General features: G+C 40.4%; 1 pseudogene; it reads left to right on the top strand.

Moving 5' to 3' along the window:
- Positions 1–11,565: 11,565 nt before the first annotated feature.
- On the top strand, positions 11,566–14,849 carry LOC129486464 (mitogen-activated protein kinase 6-like; annotated as a pseudogene).
- Positions 14,850–17,783: the final 2,934 nt, after the last annotated feature.

Here is a 17,783-nt window from a genome sequence, read left to right as displayed (position 1 = left end):
TGGGGGCTACACACATCAGCTAACAGAACAGAAAGTTTTACAATGCTTCCTCGTACAATGTCTGGAATTTACAGATAACACAAGTAGTTGAGGTCAGGGGTTGATATTATTATTATTATTTTTTAACCATCAGGGCAGGGTGGTGGCCCAAGGTCATCAGGCTATTTATCTTACTTTATTTCTTTTTAACTTTTTGCTTTCTCCTTTTCCTCCTGTCTTATAAACTAGGCAAGGCAGGGAGCAGCAGGAGAAGTGGTGGTCTCCTTCCTCACTATGACTCAAAAAAAAAAAACAAGAGTCCCTTCAAAATATTACTGCTCATTGACAATGCACTTGGTCACTCAAGAGTCCTGACAGAGAGGCACAAGGATATTTTCAGACCTGCAAACACAACATCCCTTCTGAAGCCCATGGTTCAAGGACTAATTCCAACTTTCAAGTCTTGTTATTTAAGAAATACATTCCCTAACACTATAACTGCCATAGATAGTGATTCCTCTGATGGACTAGAAAAGGAAATTGAAAACATTCTGGAAAGTATTCACTCTTCTAGATGCCATTCTAGAACATTCATGATTCATGACATCAAAATATCAACATTAACTGTGGTTTGGAAAAAGTTTATTTTAACCTTCATGGGTGATTTTGACAGGTTCAAGGTTTCAGTGGAGGAAGCAACAGCAGATGTGATAGAAATAGCAAGAGAACTAGAAGTGGAGCCTGAAGGTGGGACTGAATTTCTACAATCTCATGATAAAACTTGAACAGATGAGGAATTGCTTCTTATGAAGGAGGAGCAAAGAAAGTGGTTTCTTAAGATAGAATCTACTCTTGGTGAAGGTGCTATGAACATTGTTGTAACAACAATAAAGGACTTAGAATACTGCATAAACTTAGTGGATAAAGCAGCAGCAGAGTTTGAGAGGGTTGGCTTCAATTTTGAAAGAAGTTCTATTGTGGGTAAAATGCTATAAAACAGTATTGCATGCTACAGAGAAGTCTTTCATAAAAGGAAGAGTCAATTGCTCTGGCAAACTCCATTGTTGTCTTAAGAAACTGCCACAGCCACCATAACCTTCAGCAACCGCCGCCCTGATCATTCAGCAGCCGTCAACATCAAAGCAAGACCCTTCACCAGCAAACAGATGACGGTTTGCTGAAGGCTCAGGTCACTGTTAGCATTTTTAGCAATAAAATATTTTAAATTAAGATATGTACATTATTTTTTACACATAACACAACTGCACACTCAATAGATTACAGTGCAGTATAAGCATAACTTTTACATGAACTAGGGAAAAAATGTATGTGACTCGTTTTATTGCAATATTTGCTTTACTGCAGTGGTCTGGAATGGAACCCACAATATTTCTGGGGTATACGTGTCACAGTCTGTGCTTATATAGCACTTCATAGTTGTAATTTATTTCATTATTACAATGGCCTTATGATGTTAGCATATTATTGTCCCACTTTCACAGATAAATGAATTGATGCACAGAAAGGCTAAATATATCATCCCCGAAAGTCACACAGCTATTAAGAAACAGAGCTGATTTGGAACCCAGGATATCTGGCTCCAGAAACTGCTCTGAACACTGGGCAAGGTGTCATTTATTGAGCAACAGCTGGTCTACCTCACCATGCCTTGCTTAGTTTATCATTTGCCTTCAGAGTACTTCACAGTCTCCTGCAGGCACCTGCCCACCTCTCTAGGGGGCTGTTGGTGCCTGGGCCGACTGGCCCACATGAAGGCTTTAGGATCACACCACTGGTGATTGGTTAAGGGGCCCACGTGATGTGGTCATTAAAATAAAACTTGGCTTCTGGTGCTGGCCTCATAATATACTCTAGCTCCTAGCAAGACAAGTTTTTCCAGGCCAGGTCCCCCCTTACATTTTACCCCAAGAATCTAGAGAGCTGTCCCCATTCTCAGACCTTCCACTAACGACCGGCTTCCCAAGCCCCTTTCAGGGGGTGAGGGGAATTAAAGGAGATGTGTTCATGAAAGTAGTTAAAAATCTGTAAATCACAAAGAGACTATATGTTATTATAAAAGTTTTATGTTTTTATAAGCCTCCAGAATAGTAGAAAGCATGTATTCTTACAAATATTTGTTAAATAATGAATCAATACATATATTCACCATGAGCTGAAAATCTTCAAAATTTTTAAAAAATCTAAACCATAATCAAGGTCTTGTGATAGCAGCAACAGAGCTCTAATGTGATTTGGGTGACTTTGAACTACCTATCTTTACTAACATTTACCAAACTCAGACTCACATCTTAAGAAATCAGAAAATACACTCTATCTTTGCTATTCACTGATTCAAGGTTTGTGAATTCATCTGCTTACTAAAATGTATTTGTCACTCCAAAGTCAATATTCACAGTGTTTGTACAGTCCTTGCAGACATGGACAGAGAGACAAAAAAATTTGAGAAACCCCACGCACGCTCCCAGCTGAAGTCAAACCCTCTGCTTTCTTGTTTCAGCTCTCACACTGCAAACAAGTATCCTCCCCACATTCTATTTGGTGCCATGTTTTTTGCATATTCGGAGGCATTTTGTTGGTGATTCTGCTGTTTAAAATAACACCCTAACTATAGTGCTGTCTATGGTTCCTAAGTGCACGAAGGCTGTGATGTTATTTAAGGGGGAAAATACATGCATTAGATAAGCTTCCTTCAGACATGAGTTACAGTGCTGTTGTCCATGAGTTCAATGTTAATGAATCAATCATATGTATTAAGCAAGTTGTCTTTAAATAGAAACACACAAAAAGCAAGTTCATGTACTGATCAGTGGACAAAAATGTTTTGACTAGAGGCTTGCAGTGACCTAACCCTGTATTTTTCCTGGGAGCAATGCTTCTGTATTTACTAATTCAGAGTTCAGAGCGACATTATAAAATACAACTGCCACTAATAAGAAGCAACTGTATATTTCGAAGAGAATAATCACATAACAGAAAACATTGATTTTTTAAACTCCCAGTAGCTAGCAAGAAGCCTTTTCTGGACAAAATCTATAGTTCAAGCATTCAAATCTGCATGTCATAATTTATCCCAGGATTTAGTTCATCCGCCCCAAACCACCCAGAAAATAACCTGCTCTATAGTGTTCTGTGGCTGATGCCCAATTCATGAGAGTCCCTGTTATACAGTTACTCAGAGCTCTGAGTACTAATAGCATAAAGAGCTGCAATTATCCAGGCATGGTGTCTCATGCCTGTGGTCCAGCTACTCAGGAGAGACGCCGGAGGATCACTTAGGTCCAGGAGTTCAAGGTTGCAGTGAGCGATGATCTGATGGTGCCACTGCACTCCAGCCTGGGTGACAAAGCATGACCCCATCTCTTAAAAACTAAAATAAAATAGCTATAAACAGTATTTTATAATTTATCATAATCTCAAAGGTAGTGGAATAAAAAGTTAACATTTAATTCACAGCCCAAGTAAACGGCAATATTTGATGAGGTGTTTTCTTCTTGGGACTTGGATCTGGTTTTCAGATGCCTATTTCTCCTCTTCTCTTTCTAGTCAACACCCCATACACCTGGAATCCTCTGAGTCCGTCCAACATTCAATGCACCTATAAAGGCTTAGCCCAAGCCCTCCTTTCATCTTTCCTCACTCCATCTTTTCCTTCCTTCTCTAATGAATGATTATTGAGCAGCTAATGGATGCCAAGCCCTGCTCTAAGCACTAAGGATACAGAAAGTGAGGCCCGTGAGCTTACGGGCTTCATTCCATGACAGGCAGACAGTAAAAAGCAAGGGCCATAAAAGAAATGAACAAGAGCTGCAGGTGGGGAGGGGAGGAGAGGACACAGCAGATGACAGGTCAGTCTGTGTGATGAGGTGATGGAAGAGGTCAGCTTTCGGGGTTGGATGAGGCCAGAGGCAGGAGAAGGACACTCCAGGAAACATCAAGTGTGAAACCTCAAGGTGGGCAGGAGCTCACAGTGCCCACGGCATGGTAAGGAAGCCAGGGCGGTGGAGCACATCCGTGAGGGCGAGACCAGACATGCAGTACCACAAAGGAAACAAGCTTCCCGCCACAGCTCCAACCACACGTCCAATCCCATCCTGACCGTGACTGCACGGCCCAGAAATGGTTATGCTGCCCCAGAGTACCAGGGTGAAATGTCAATTCTGATGGGTGTTTATTTTGGTCACAGCCTCATTATCATGGAAACCTGTGGACACTGTGTTCTTACTTTGAACCTGGCAGCGGGGGTGTATGAGGCCCGCTCCGGGGTAAGTGCTGCTGCGTCTGCCTGGATGCCTGAAGATTGCCCTTGTTTTCAGCGAGGTTAATGACTTTGTGAGGATTGAGTTCAGGGTCAGCAATTCTTTATCTGCTTTCCCTTGAGCACAGCGTGATCTTTAACCCATGCACCTGGCTCTTCATTAAGGAGATTTTTGTTTTATTTTATACTCACATGATTATTTTTCTGTCCCATTTGGTGAACTGTGTCCTCCCAGCACTCTATCATTTAGCTGGATTATTTTGTCTTCTCTATCAATTACTTTTTGCTCTCAATGAATTCATCTTTTTCAGTTTTCTCTGGACTCCTGTTGATTAGTTCAAGCCAGTTATTTATCATTTTGTGTTCAGCTGTGCCTATTTTCCTCTTAGCTCTTCTCAGTATAGGTAATAGTTCTGGGATGATGTTTGGGTTCTTAACTTGTTCCTTTAGTTCTGTTATATTCAACCCAGTTTTATCAGCTTTTTTTTTTCGAGACAGAGTCTCACTCTGTCGCCCAGGCTTGGGTGCAGTGGCATGATCTCCGCTCACTGCTGCAACCTCCACCTCTCAGGTCCAAGCAATTCTCCTGCCTCAGCCTCCCGAGTAGCTGGGACTACATGTTCATGCCACCACGCCCGGCTAATTTTTGTATTTTTAGTAGAGACGGGGTTTCACCATGTTTTGCCAGGATGGTCTTGATCTCTTGACCTCATGATCTGCCCGCCTCAGCCTTTCAAAGGGCTGGGATTACAGGCATGAGCCACAGCGCCCAGCCCTTATCAGCTTTTCTTTAAGGCCTTACCTTATTGAATGTAATCTTTCCAGGGTTTTCTATAGTGTAAATTACTAGAGTGGAATTTCCCCTGTTTTTGGATTTTCCAGATGAGAGGCTGACCCCTCACTGTCCTGGTGCATTTTTCTTCACGTTCAGAACTTGTCTCTTGATGCTCCTCCTGGGCAGAGTGCTCATGACCGGACTCTACTTGCTGATATACAGTGTAGGAGGCATTTCTTTGTTCTCCCCCTCAGCACTATAGTTTGAAGCCTAGGAAGATCTAGCTGTATACACTTTCCTCTAACCTGAAGGCACAGGAGAGCAGATGGGGAAGCCCAGCAGAGGCCCAGCGCAGGCTCTGGGAGGACACCTGGGCTTCACTCTCTCTTCAGAGGACAACAGCAGACGGTGGATCATTCCCCTAACTCAGGGAAGGGCCTGAGAATGTGCTTCTCCCATTTCTCCAGTATTTCTGCTGCCCAACAAACGGAAGAGAGGAAAAACAAAAATGCCCATGTAGTTCACTTTTATCCTGAGTCTGGGATGGGAGCAGCTGACCCTTACATAGGGGTACTACATGCGCATGCTGTCTTAATTACTTTAAATATATTAACCAATTTTAACCCTTACAGCTTCACTTTGAGGTGGGAGCTGTTTTCATCCCCATTTTACAGATGAGGAAGCTGAGTCACTGAGAAGTTAAGTTAGAAGTTAGGTTATGCCCAAAATCACATAACTAGAGGTAGAAGCTGTCTGACTTCAAAATCTGTGCTCTCAGATACTGTCCCAGACTGGGTCCCAGGTTTCATGTTTCTCTTTCACTGGCCACCATCAGTGCATGAAGCCTCATCCCCCACATCAGCCAGCCTGCTCCTGGATCTTAGTCAAGATACTCCTAGGAAGCAGCTCCCCAGGACGGAGGTAGTAGCAATGCCCTCTACTCCTTCAATTTTCAGACTAACTTCACTAATTCTTCCTCCACCTGCCACTAAACTTTCTCATCATCTGCATTCCCTATACTCAGTGGTTTCACGTGCTCCCTACTTAAAGTAGAAACTAGAAACAATAGAATAATCTTTGATTCAGATTTCTACTGTACCTTCCTGAATTAATCACCAAGTGCCAAATATTTTACTTTCTAAAATTTTCTCAGATCTATCCCTTTCTCTCCATGCTTGGTACAACTATGTTAGTAGAAACCTTCATGAGTTACCATTTGATTATTGCAACAGTTTTTCTGCCTCTTATCTTGCGTCTTGCAAATCTGTCTTTCACGCAACAGCTGGTGTAATCTATTTAAAGAAAATCTGGAGTCCCTTGATGAAAAGTCTTCAATGGTCTCCTGCAGCCTGCACCTTCCCTGGTATGGTGTGTGCAAGGCCAACCTCGACTCATCCTCTGCATCTCTCTGGCCTGATCTCCTTACTCAAGTGCTCGGCTTTGGGATCTCTGGAATAACTACAGTTGTTGTGGGGTTTTTTGTTTCTGTTTTTAATTAGACAAGGTCTCACTCTTTCACCCAGGCTGGAGAGCGGTGGTGCTGTCACGGCTCACTACAGCCTGGAACTGCTGGACTTAAGTGACCTTCCCTCGGAAGGACCTTCTTCCTTCCCCTGTTCATCACTTTCTGAAGTCAGTAGTGTTAGATTTTGTTCATTGTTTGACTTGTGGTGGTAAATTTGGGGGCAGGAAGGAAGAGAGTTTAGGGAGTCTGAGCCTTTGGGGTTTATTTTACAATTTTTGACCATTTTACCAGGTACTAAGTGACAGAGATTCTATGATCCATTTTCATTCTGCCGTGTTTGCCCAGATGTTTCTGAGAGAAGTCTTTATCTTTTTTGAGGGCATAATAGGGATAAGTGGGATAAAACAGAAGCACAAAGGCAGTGCTCCTACTCCCTCAGTTCTAATTAGGAAAGGCTTCTTTCAGAACGTTGACTCTTGAGTTGAGACTCGAAGGATAAATGGGAATCAGATAGGTGAAACCATTGTAGAAATGTATTTGAGAATGATGTACAAGGCAGAGAATCTAGAAACGTAGTTGTATAAACAGAACTAGGCCAGGCATGGTGGCTCACACTTGTCATCTCAGCACTTTGGGAGGCTGAAACAAGAGGATTGCTTGAGGCCAGGAGTTCAAGACCAGCCTGGGCAACACAGTGAGACCCCCTACTCTCCAAAAACTTCCAAAATGCACTGTGTGTGGTGGTACATGCCTGTGGTCCCAGCTACTCAGGAGGCCGAGGTGGGAAGATCACTTGAGTCCAGCAGTTTGAGGCTGCACTGAGCCGTGATGGTACCACTACACTCCAGCCTGGGTGAAAAAGCAAGACTTTGTCTAATTAAAAGCAAAAACTGGACTTTTAAGCTGGAACCACCATCTTCCAGTAATTCACCAAAATGATGAACACAAAGCGAAAGAGGAGAGACACCTAACAGGTGTTCTCTAGGCCTTTTAGAAGACATGGAGTTGGCTGGGCACAGTGGCTCATGCCTATAATCCCAGCACTTTGGGAGGCCAAGGCAGGTGGATTGCCTGAGCTCAGGAGTTCACGACCAGCCTGGGCAACACGGTGAAACCCCGTCTGTACTAAAATACAAAAAATTAGCCAGGCATGGCAGCGTGCGCCTGTAGTCCCAGGTACTCAGGAGGCTGAGGCAAAAGAATTGCTTGAACCCGGGTGGTGTAGGTTGCAGTGAGCCGAGATCATGCCACTGCACTCCAGCCTGGGCGACAGAGTGAGACTCCATCTCAAAAAAACAAACAACAGCAACAAAAAAAAAAAAACGTGGAGTTGTTCCTTTGGCCATGTTTACGCAAATCTGTAAGAGAGGTGGTATTGTAGATATCAAGGTAAGGGATACTGTTCAAAAAGAATGCCCCACAAGTGTTACAATGGCAAAACGAAGAGTCTGCAGTGTTGCCCAGCATGCTGTTGGCATTGTTGTAACAAACAAGTTAAGGGCAAGATTCTTGCCAAGAGAATTAATGTGCGTATTGAGCACATTAAGCACTCTAAGAGCCGAGATAGCTTCCTGAAACACCTGAAGGAACATGATCTGAAAAAGAAAGAAGCCAAAGAGAAAGGTACCTGGGTTCAACTGAAGTGCCAGCCTGCTCCACCCAGAGACAGGCACTGTGTGAGAACGAGTGGGAAGGAACCTGAGCTGAGGAAGCTATTCCCTACGGATTCATGGCATATTAAGTGTTTAAGTGAAACAAAAGACCTCTGGACTGTAAAAATGTTTCTCTTCATTGAGTAGAAGTGTGGTGTCTCCTCCTTCAAAGAAATATTTAAAGAAAATTTGAATTTTGTCCTAATTCATTCTGTAATTTACTATTCAAATTTAATGTATTTCTTGCTGAAAGATGTGAGGTGGCTTATTGTGCAACAAATTACTCAATTGGTTAGAAAACAGCCAGATATTGATTATGAAATATTTGTACTGATTTGAAGATAGTCCCTCTAAATCATCATGGAAGCACTAAAATAATGTATAGAAAGAAAAAAAAAAACATAGTTCAGAGATCCTAAAGCCTAGCTCTTGAGTAAGAAGATGAGGCTAGAGAAATACAGAGGACAGGTCGAGGTCGGCTTTGTACACAACATAGTAGGGAAGTTGCTGGTTCTCAGAAGCCATTGAAGACTTTTGATCAAGGGACTTCAGATTTTGTCTAAATATATCACACCAGCTGTTATGTGAAAGGAGATTTTGCAAGGCACAAGATAAGATGCAGAAAAACTAGTTGATAAACTATTGCAATAATCTGATGGGTAGACTCATGAAGGTTTCTATCAAGATAGTTGTGCCAAGTATGGCGAGAACGAAATAGATCCAGGAAAATTTTAGAAAGCAAAATATTTGACATTTGGTGATTAATTCAGGTACAGTAGAAATCTGAATCAAAGACGACTCTATTATTTCTAGTTTCTAATTTAAGTGGGTAGCAAGTGAAACCACTGAGTAAGGGGAATGCAGATGATGGGAAAATGTAGTGGTAGGTGAAGGAAGAATTCGTGAATTTAGTTTGAAAAATGTACAGTTTGTGTTGCCTATTGCATATGAAATATCTAAGAAGAAATATCAGCCTCTATCTAGAAGTGATTTCTTTCTCCAATAACATTTTTACATGCATACTCTTCTGGTATTTACCAAAAACTTTCTTATATACACAATGTACATTTGGGTCTAGTTTTTCTCGCTGGATTACAAACTTGATTATAGGAGGCATATTGTGTAATTTATTTTTATAAGCTCCAGAGTGCCTGTATAGCACAAAGCCTTACATGTAATTGGTGCTTAATTTATGTAATGAGTTAAAAGATGGCTAGAAGGATAAATGCACGGGTGGATGCATGGATGGATGGTTGGATGGATGGATGGTGGCTCATGAATGGATGCATGGATGGATGGGTTGATGCATGGATGGATGGATGGATGGATGGATGGATGGATGGATGATGGATCATGGATGGATAGATGAATGCACGGACAAATGGAGTAATGACTTCAAGCAGACTCTAGAGATATAAGGTGACAGAAAAAAATATGAAAAATGGAACCCAAGTAATAGAATTCTAAACCGATATTTGCTACCAGAAAATATGAGTTTTGTTTTATGTTTGTTTAAATTTATAAGCTGGATGTCTTTCAGAGAATTAAATTTATCAAAGAATCAGAAAAAAAGAGTAGTCTTAAACTATAAAGTAAGATAGATTTATGTAGCTGCTAGGAAGCATTTAGACTTATGAAACACATTAAGGGTGAGGCAACATGATTAGCAGTGTTAATAGTACTGAAGGTGATTTCTATGGTAACTCATTATATCAATTATGTGCACATTATTATTTCAAAAGATAATTTTTCAAACTACAATCTCATAGCCTGTAAAAATTAAAATATCCATTAAACAGCTCAATTACCTCTGCTATTTAATGGGTAGCTAGGTTTGCATTAAGGATTCATGTTCAGTTCATTCTTGTTGATGATTTCCCTCTTGTACTTCTTCGCCCTCCTGCAGCTTCAGATTACACTTGTGACAAGCTCCCTTTCTAGCATGAATGTATATTTCATAATTATTATTATTACAGAAATTATGTTTGACCTGATTGGTCTGTAGGAAATGAACTGCTCACCTTTTAGAATCAATAGCCATTTAATACATCAGCAAAGTAATTAGCTAAAGAGCAGCCCAATACCCTGAGGCTAATCATCCACCTCTAAAAGGTAGATAATTTATTCCCTCTCTACTAGTGAAGTGAGCCCTAGTATTATTTACAGAGAGAAATCCTTAGATTTCCGAGCAATTAAATTCAACTGTTGCCCTTTAGAGTCAAAGTTAGTATTTCAAGTGAAAGCACATCCCACCCTCCTTCCCAACACAACCACCTTTAGAACAACTTGGGCTTGAATTTTCCATGCTCTTTGACCTTGAACAAGTTTCCTAATATCTCTAAGCCCATATTCGTATCCATAAAATAATCTTATAAGGTTATTGTGTGTGTTCATGAGACAATACGTGCGAAGACCAGTGTATAGAAATGATCCATCAGTATCACCTTGACTAATGATGGATTGTGAGATTAAATCTACATAGACAGACTTTCCCTAATGGGAGCAGTGCCATTCCACTACCGAATTTAGCTGATGCAATTTCCTGGTTTCCAATTTCCACCTGCAACACAAACATAAAGTCTTCTAGCCCAGTTTGGTTCTGGAAACATCAACCAAATCTCCCCACAGATGCAGACAGTCTACTTCCACCCCCATGCAATCCTCCCCTGCCCACCAAAGAAAACACATTTAAAAAAGACCAGAGTTGGATCGTAGTTACACGGCAGTGACTGCGGCAAAGTGAGAGCCTGGAGACCTGAGCCGACACTGGGGGCTGTCCGCCGGCCCGACATTCTCTTGAGGAGTCGGAGAAGTCGCCTTGTATCAGAGTAAGATGGATAGTAGCTTTGATTGTGAGTGTGCTGATCTGGAGCCACCTGATCACTAACAAAAGACATCTTTTGTTAAGCAACATCCACCAGGGCTTCCTGTTGAAATATACAGCAACAAAGGAAACAAAGAAGCAAAACGGAAATGGTGCCTACCAGCGCCTTAGAACAACACTGCTCAGGATAGTCCAACACTGAATGTATCTGTACTGTGAGGAGAATGTTCATAGAAGCCTGTTGTGTGCATATTTATTCACATGTTTGTTAAATGTTAAATCGTTTAGCACAGTAATATGAGTGCATACTATGTCATTTCATTCCGTTTGTGTTTCTTGAGTGTTTCTTTAAATGTCTGCAGCGTTGCTGCCCCTTTCTTGAACTATAAGTACTGCAATCTTTTTAATTCTCGATATGAGTAGAGCTTTTTGAGCTTTAAGTCTAAGGGGAACTCAATAGGCCTGTTTGGCATATGCGGTGAACATCAAGAAACCATCTTGCTGTGGAACCATAATTATTTTTCGTCTCCCTTTTGGAAAGATCTTTCCTTTTGATGCCAGTTTTCTTCCTTATTTACTCAAGTTCAACATTTTGAAAAGAAAAGGCAAGAGTAAGGATTTCAAAATGGTAGAGAAATTTGAAAGTTTCATGAACATTCATGGTTTTGATCTGGGTTATAGGTATATAGACTTAAAACCATTGGGTTGTGGAGGCAATGGCTTGGTTTTTTCTGCTGTAGACAATGACTGTGACAAAAGAGTAGCCATCAAGAAAATTGTCCTTACTGATCCCCAGAGTGTCAACATGCTCTACATGATATCAAAATTATTAGAAGACTTGACCATGATAACACTGTGAAAGTGTCTGAAATTCTTGGTCCCAGTGGAAGCCAATTAACAGACGATGTGGGCTCTCTTACAGAGCTGAGCAGTGTTTACATTGCTCAGGAGTACATGGAGACAGACTTGGCTAATGTGCTGGAGCGGGGCCCTTTACTGGAAGAGCATGCCAAGCTTTTCATGTATCAGCTGCTACTGGGGCTCAAGTATATTCACTCTGCAAACGTACTGCACAGAGATCTCAAACCAGCTATTCTTTTCATTAATACTGAAAACTTGGTGCTGAAGATAGGTGAGTTTGGTCTTGCACAGATCATGGATCCTCACTATTTCCATAAGCATCATCTTTCTGAAGGATTGATTACTAAATGATACAGATCTCCACATCATTTACTTTCTCGTAATAATTATACTAAAGCTGTTGACATGTGGGCTGCAGGCTGCATCTTTTCAAAATGCTGACTGGTAAAATCCTTTTGCAGGTGCACATGAACTTGAACAGATGCAGCTGATTTTAGAATCTATTCCTGTTGTACATGAGAAAGATCATCAGGAGCTTCTCGGCATAACTCCAGTTTACGTTAGAAAAGACATGACTCAGCCACACAAAACTTTAACTCAGCTGCTTCCAGGAATTACTTGAGAAGCACTGAGTTTCCTGAAACAAATTTTGACATTTAGCCCCATGGATCAGTTAACAGCAGAAGTGCTCTCCCATCCTTACATGAGCTGTTGCGGGAAGTCAGGGACCCCGAATCGAGGGACCAGCTGAAGCTGTGGCAGAAGAATATAAATTGTGAAGATTTCATGGATATTTATTAGTTCCCCAAATTAATACTTTTATAATTTCTTATGCCTGTCTTTACTGCAGTCTCTGAACATAAATGGTGAAGATTTCATGGACATTTATCACTTCCTCAATCAATACTCGTATAATTTCTTATGCTTGTTTTTACTTTAATCTCTTAATCCCATCATCTTCATAAGCTGAGGATGTATGTCACCTCAGGACCCTGTGATGGTTGCATTAAATGCACAAATTGTTTGTAAAACATGTGTGTTTGAACAATATGAAATCTGGGCATCCTAAAAAAGAGCAGGATAACAGTGATTATCAGGGAACAAGGGAGATAACCATAAGGTCTGACTGTCTGCGGGGCCAGGCAGAACAGAGTCATATTTCTCTTCTTGCAGAAAGCGAATAGGAGAAATATTGCTGAATTCTTTTCCCAGCAAGGAATAACCCTGGGGAGGGAATGCATTCCCAGGGGAGGTCTATGGACGGCCGCTCTGGGAGTGTCTGCCTTATGTGGTTGAAGATAAGGGATGAAATATGCCCTGGTCTCCTGCAGTGCCCTCAGGCTTGCTAGGATTAGGAAATTCCAGCCTGGCAAATTCTAGTCAGACTGGTTGTCTGCTCTTGAACCTTGTTTCCTGTTAAGATGTTTATCAATGACAATGTATGCCCAGTGGGACATGCAGCCTCATCAGTAATTCTAATTTTGCCCTGGCCTTCTTATCTTGCTCTGCCTTTCTGCCCTTGTGATCTTTTATTGCCCTTTGAAGCATGTGATCTTTGTGACTTACTCACTGTTCATACCCCCCTCCCCTTTTGAAATCCCTAATGAAAACTTGCTGGTTTTGTGGCTCAAGGGGGATCACAGAACCTACCCATAGGTGGTAGGAACCTACCCCTGGAGGCCCAGCTGTAAAATTTCTCTCTTTTGTACTCTTTCTCTTTATTTCTCAGACCACCCAACACTTAGGGAAAATAGAAAAGAACTTACATTGAAATATTAGGGGCTGGTTCCCCCACTAATGAGCATATATTCTTTTCCAATGGATGAGCTAATTTCAAGTGATCCTTTTCATATTGAAGATAAAGTTGATGATGTTTTACTTATGGATGAAACTCACAGTCACATTTATAACTGGGAAAGGTACCATAATTGTCAGTTTTTAGAGCATGATTGGCCTATACATAACAACTTTGATATTGATTAAGTTCAGCTTGATCCAAGATCTCTGTCTTATGTCTCTGATGAAGAAGTACAATTTGATCCCTGAAAGTATTTGAATGGAGATCAGGAAAAGTATCTGGAGGATCCTGCTTTTGATACCAATTACTCTACTGAGCCTTGTGAGCCAGATTGTCATGAAAACAAATACTGTGATCTGGAGTGTAGCCATGTTTGTAACTACAAAATGAGGTCATCATCATATTTAGATAACTTAGTTTGGAGAGAGTGAAGTTAACCATTACTATGAACCCAGGCTTATTATAGATCTTTCCAACTGGAAAGAACAAAGCAAAGAAAAAATCTGATAAGAAAGGCAAATCAAAATGTGAAAGGAATGGATTGGTCAAAGCCCAGATAGCACTAGAGGAAGCATCAAAGCAACTGGCTGGAAAAGAAAAAGAAAAGAATCAGGGATTTGACTTTGATTCCTTTATTGCAGGAACCATTCAACTTAGTTCCCAACATGAGCCTACTGATGTTGTTGATAAATTAAAAGACTTGAATAGCTCAGTGTCCCAACTAGAATTGAAAAGTTTGATACCAAAGTCAGTAAGCCAAGAAAAATGGGAAAAAGGAATGGCAAATCTGGCTCAATTAGAAGCCTTGTACCAATCTTATTGGGACAGCCAGTTTGTGAGTGGTAGGGAGGACTGTTTTCTCATAAATCAGTTTTGTTGTCAGGTAAGGAAGGATGAACAAGTTGAAAAGGAAAACACTTACACCAGTTACTTGGACAAGTTCTTTAGCAGGAAAGAAGATCCTGAAATGCTAGAAACTGAGCCAGTAGAGGATGGGAAGCTTGGGGAGAGAGGAAATGAGGAAGGATTTCTGAACAACAGTAGGGAGTCCCTCTCTAACAAGCAGCTCAAGTCCATAGGCATCCCACAGTTTCACAGTCCAGCTGGGTCACCACTTAAGTCAATACAGGCCACAGGAACACCTTCTGCTATGAAATCTTCCCCTCAAATTCCTCATCAAACATACAGCAGCATTCTGAAACAACTGAGCTAAAACACTTAGCAGACATTTATCTTTGAACTCTTCAAGAAATGTGTTTTGCCTTTTTTTATTACTAGTGTTTAAGTCACTTTTTACTTGAATCAGATGGTGTCATTTAGTAAGGATTTTATTAGTTGGTTTATTCATTATTGGTTTTTAAAATCCAGACTTTTTTCTACATGTGAGATGGTTTTCATTTTAACTGGCATGTCGTTTGCACACAAAATTAAAGAATAAAGCAAAATAATGCAACACAGGAGGAGACAAAAGAAATGTGCTAAGATGAGTAAAGAACATCCTCTCATAGAACAATGATCCATTTCACAGGAAACAAACCTTGCCTTGAAATTTACACAGGGAGACTCTACCTAATTGCATGAAAATATCTATTTTTTTCCAAAAACATTTTTCACTCATGATATTTTCAAGTTATACTGTACACATTTCCTAAAAGACATAATACCAGCAGCAATTGAAAATGAATGCCAAATTGGGTACATATGTGTTATCTACCTCAAGGTGAGAAAAGTAATTAGCAAAACGTATACCACCCACAGTGCTTCACAATATGCACTTCTATTTACCCAGCGTTTATTGTAGTAATCTATTCTTAGTGAGACTCACTCACTGTTTATAAATGTTCTGGTATGCAGAATCTCTGGGACACATTCAAAGCAGTGTGTAGAGGGAAATTTACAGCACTAAATGCCCACAAGAGAAAGCAGGAAAGATCTAAAATTGACACCCTAACATCACAATTAAAAGAACTAGAGAAGCAAGAGGAAACACATTCAAAAGCTAGCAGAAGGCAAGAAATAACTAAGATCAGAGCAGAACTGAAGGAAATAGAGAAACAAAAAACCTTTCAAAAAATCAATGAATCCAGGAGCTGGTTTTTTGAAAAGATCAACAAAATTGATAGACCACTAGCAAGACTAATAAAGAAAACAGAGAAGAATCAAATAGACACAATAAAAACTGATAAAGGAGATATCACCACCGATCCCACAGAAATACAAACTACCATCAGAGAATACTATAAACACCTCTACACAAATAAACTAGAAAATCTAGAAGAAATGGATAAATTCCTCAACACATACACCCTCCCAAGACTAAACCAGGAAGAAGTTGAATCTCTGAATAGACCAATAACAGGCTCTGAAATTAGGCAATAATTAATAGCTTACCAACCAAAAAAAGTCCAGGACCAGATGGATTCACAGCCAAATTCCACCAGAGGTACAAGGAGGAGCTGGTACCATTCCTTCTGAAACTATTCCAATTAGTAGAAAAAGAGGGAATCCTCCCTAACTCATTTATGAGGCCAGCATCATCCTGATACCAAAGCCTGGCAGAGAGACAACAAAAAAAGAGAATTTTAGATGAATATCCTTGATGAACATTGATGCAAAAATTCTCAATAAAATACTGGCAAACCAAATCCAGCAGCACATCAAAAAGTTTATCCACCATGATCAAGTGGGCTTCATCCCTGGGATGCAAGGCTGGCTCAACATACAAAAATCAATAAACGTAATCCAGCATATAAACAGAACCAAAGACAAAAACCACATGATTATCTCAATAGATGCATAGAAGGCCTTTGACAAAATTCAACAGCCTTCATGCTAAAAACTCTCAATAAATTAGGTATTGATGGGACGTATCTCAAAATAATAAGAGCTATCTATGACAAACCCACAGCCAATATCATACTGAATGGGCAAAAACTGGAAGCATTCCCTTTGAAAACTGGCACAAGACAGGGATGCCCTCTCTCACCACTCCTATTCAACATAGTGTTGGAAGTTCTAGCCAGGGCAAGCAGTCAGGAGAAGGAAATAAAGGGTATTCAGTTAGGAAAAGAGGAAGTCAAATTGTCCCTGTTTGCAGATGACATGATTGTATATCTAGAAAACCCCATCGTCTCAGCCCAAAATCTCCTTAAGCTGATAGGCAACTTCAGCAAAGTCTCAGGATACAAAATTGATGTGCAAAAATCACAAGCATTCCTATACACCAATAACAGACAAACAGAGAGCCAAATCATGAGTGAACTCCCATTCACAATTGTTTCAAAGAGAATAAAATACCTAGGAATCCAACTTACAAGGGATGTGAAGGACCTCTTCAAGGATAACTACAAACCACTGCTCAGTGAAATAAAAGAGGATACAAACAAATGGAAGAACATTCCATGCTCATGGGTTGGAAGAATCAATATCATGAAAATGACAATACTGCCCAAGGTAATTTATAGATTCAATGCCATCCCCATCAAGCTACCAATCACTTTCTTCACAGAATTGGAAAAAACTACTTTAAAGTTCATGTGGAACCAAAAAAGATCCTGCATCACCAAGTCAATCCTAAGCCAAAAGAATAAAGCTGGAGGCATCACACTACCTGACTTCAAACTATACTACAAGGCTACAGTAACCAAAACAGCATGGTACTGGTACCAAAACAGAGATATAGACCAATGGAATAGAAGAGAGCCCTCAGAAATAATGCTGCATATCTACAACTATCTGATCTTTGACAAACCTGACAAAAACAAGCAATGGGGAAAGGATTCCCTATTAAATAAATGGTGCTGGGAAAACTGGCTAGCCGTATGTAGAAAGCTGAAACTGGATCCCTTCCTTACACCTTATACAAAAATTAATTCAAGATGAATTAAAGACTTACATGTTAGACCTAAAACCATAAAAACCCTAGAAGAAAACCTAGGCAACACCATTCAGGACATAGGCATGGGCAAGAACTTCATGTCTAAAACACCAAAAGCAATGGCAACAAAAGCCAAAATTGACAAATGGGATCTAATTAAACTAAAGAGCTTCTGCACAGCAAAAGAAACTACCATCAGAGTGAACAGGCAACCTACAGAATGGAAGAAAATTTTTGCAATCTACTCATCTGACAAAGGGCTAATATCCAGAATCT

This window comes from Symphalangus syndactylus, chromosome 7, assembly GCF_028878055.3.
Source record: "Symphalangus syndactylus isolate Jambi chromosome 7, NHGRI_mSymSyn1-v2.1_pri, whole genome shotgun sequence".
Taxonomy (NCBI): domain Eukaryota; kingdom Metazoa; phylum Chordata; class Mammalia; order Primates; family Hylobatidae; genus Symphalangus; species Symphalangus syndactylus.
Note: the sequence above shows the minus strand (reverse complement) of the source record. Positions and strands in the feature narration are given on the sequence as shown.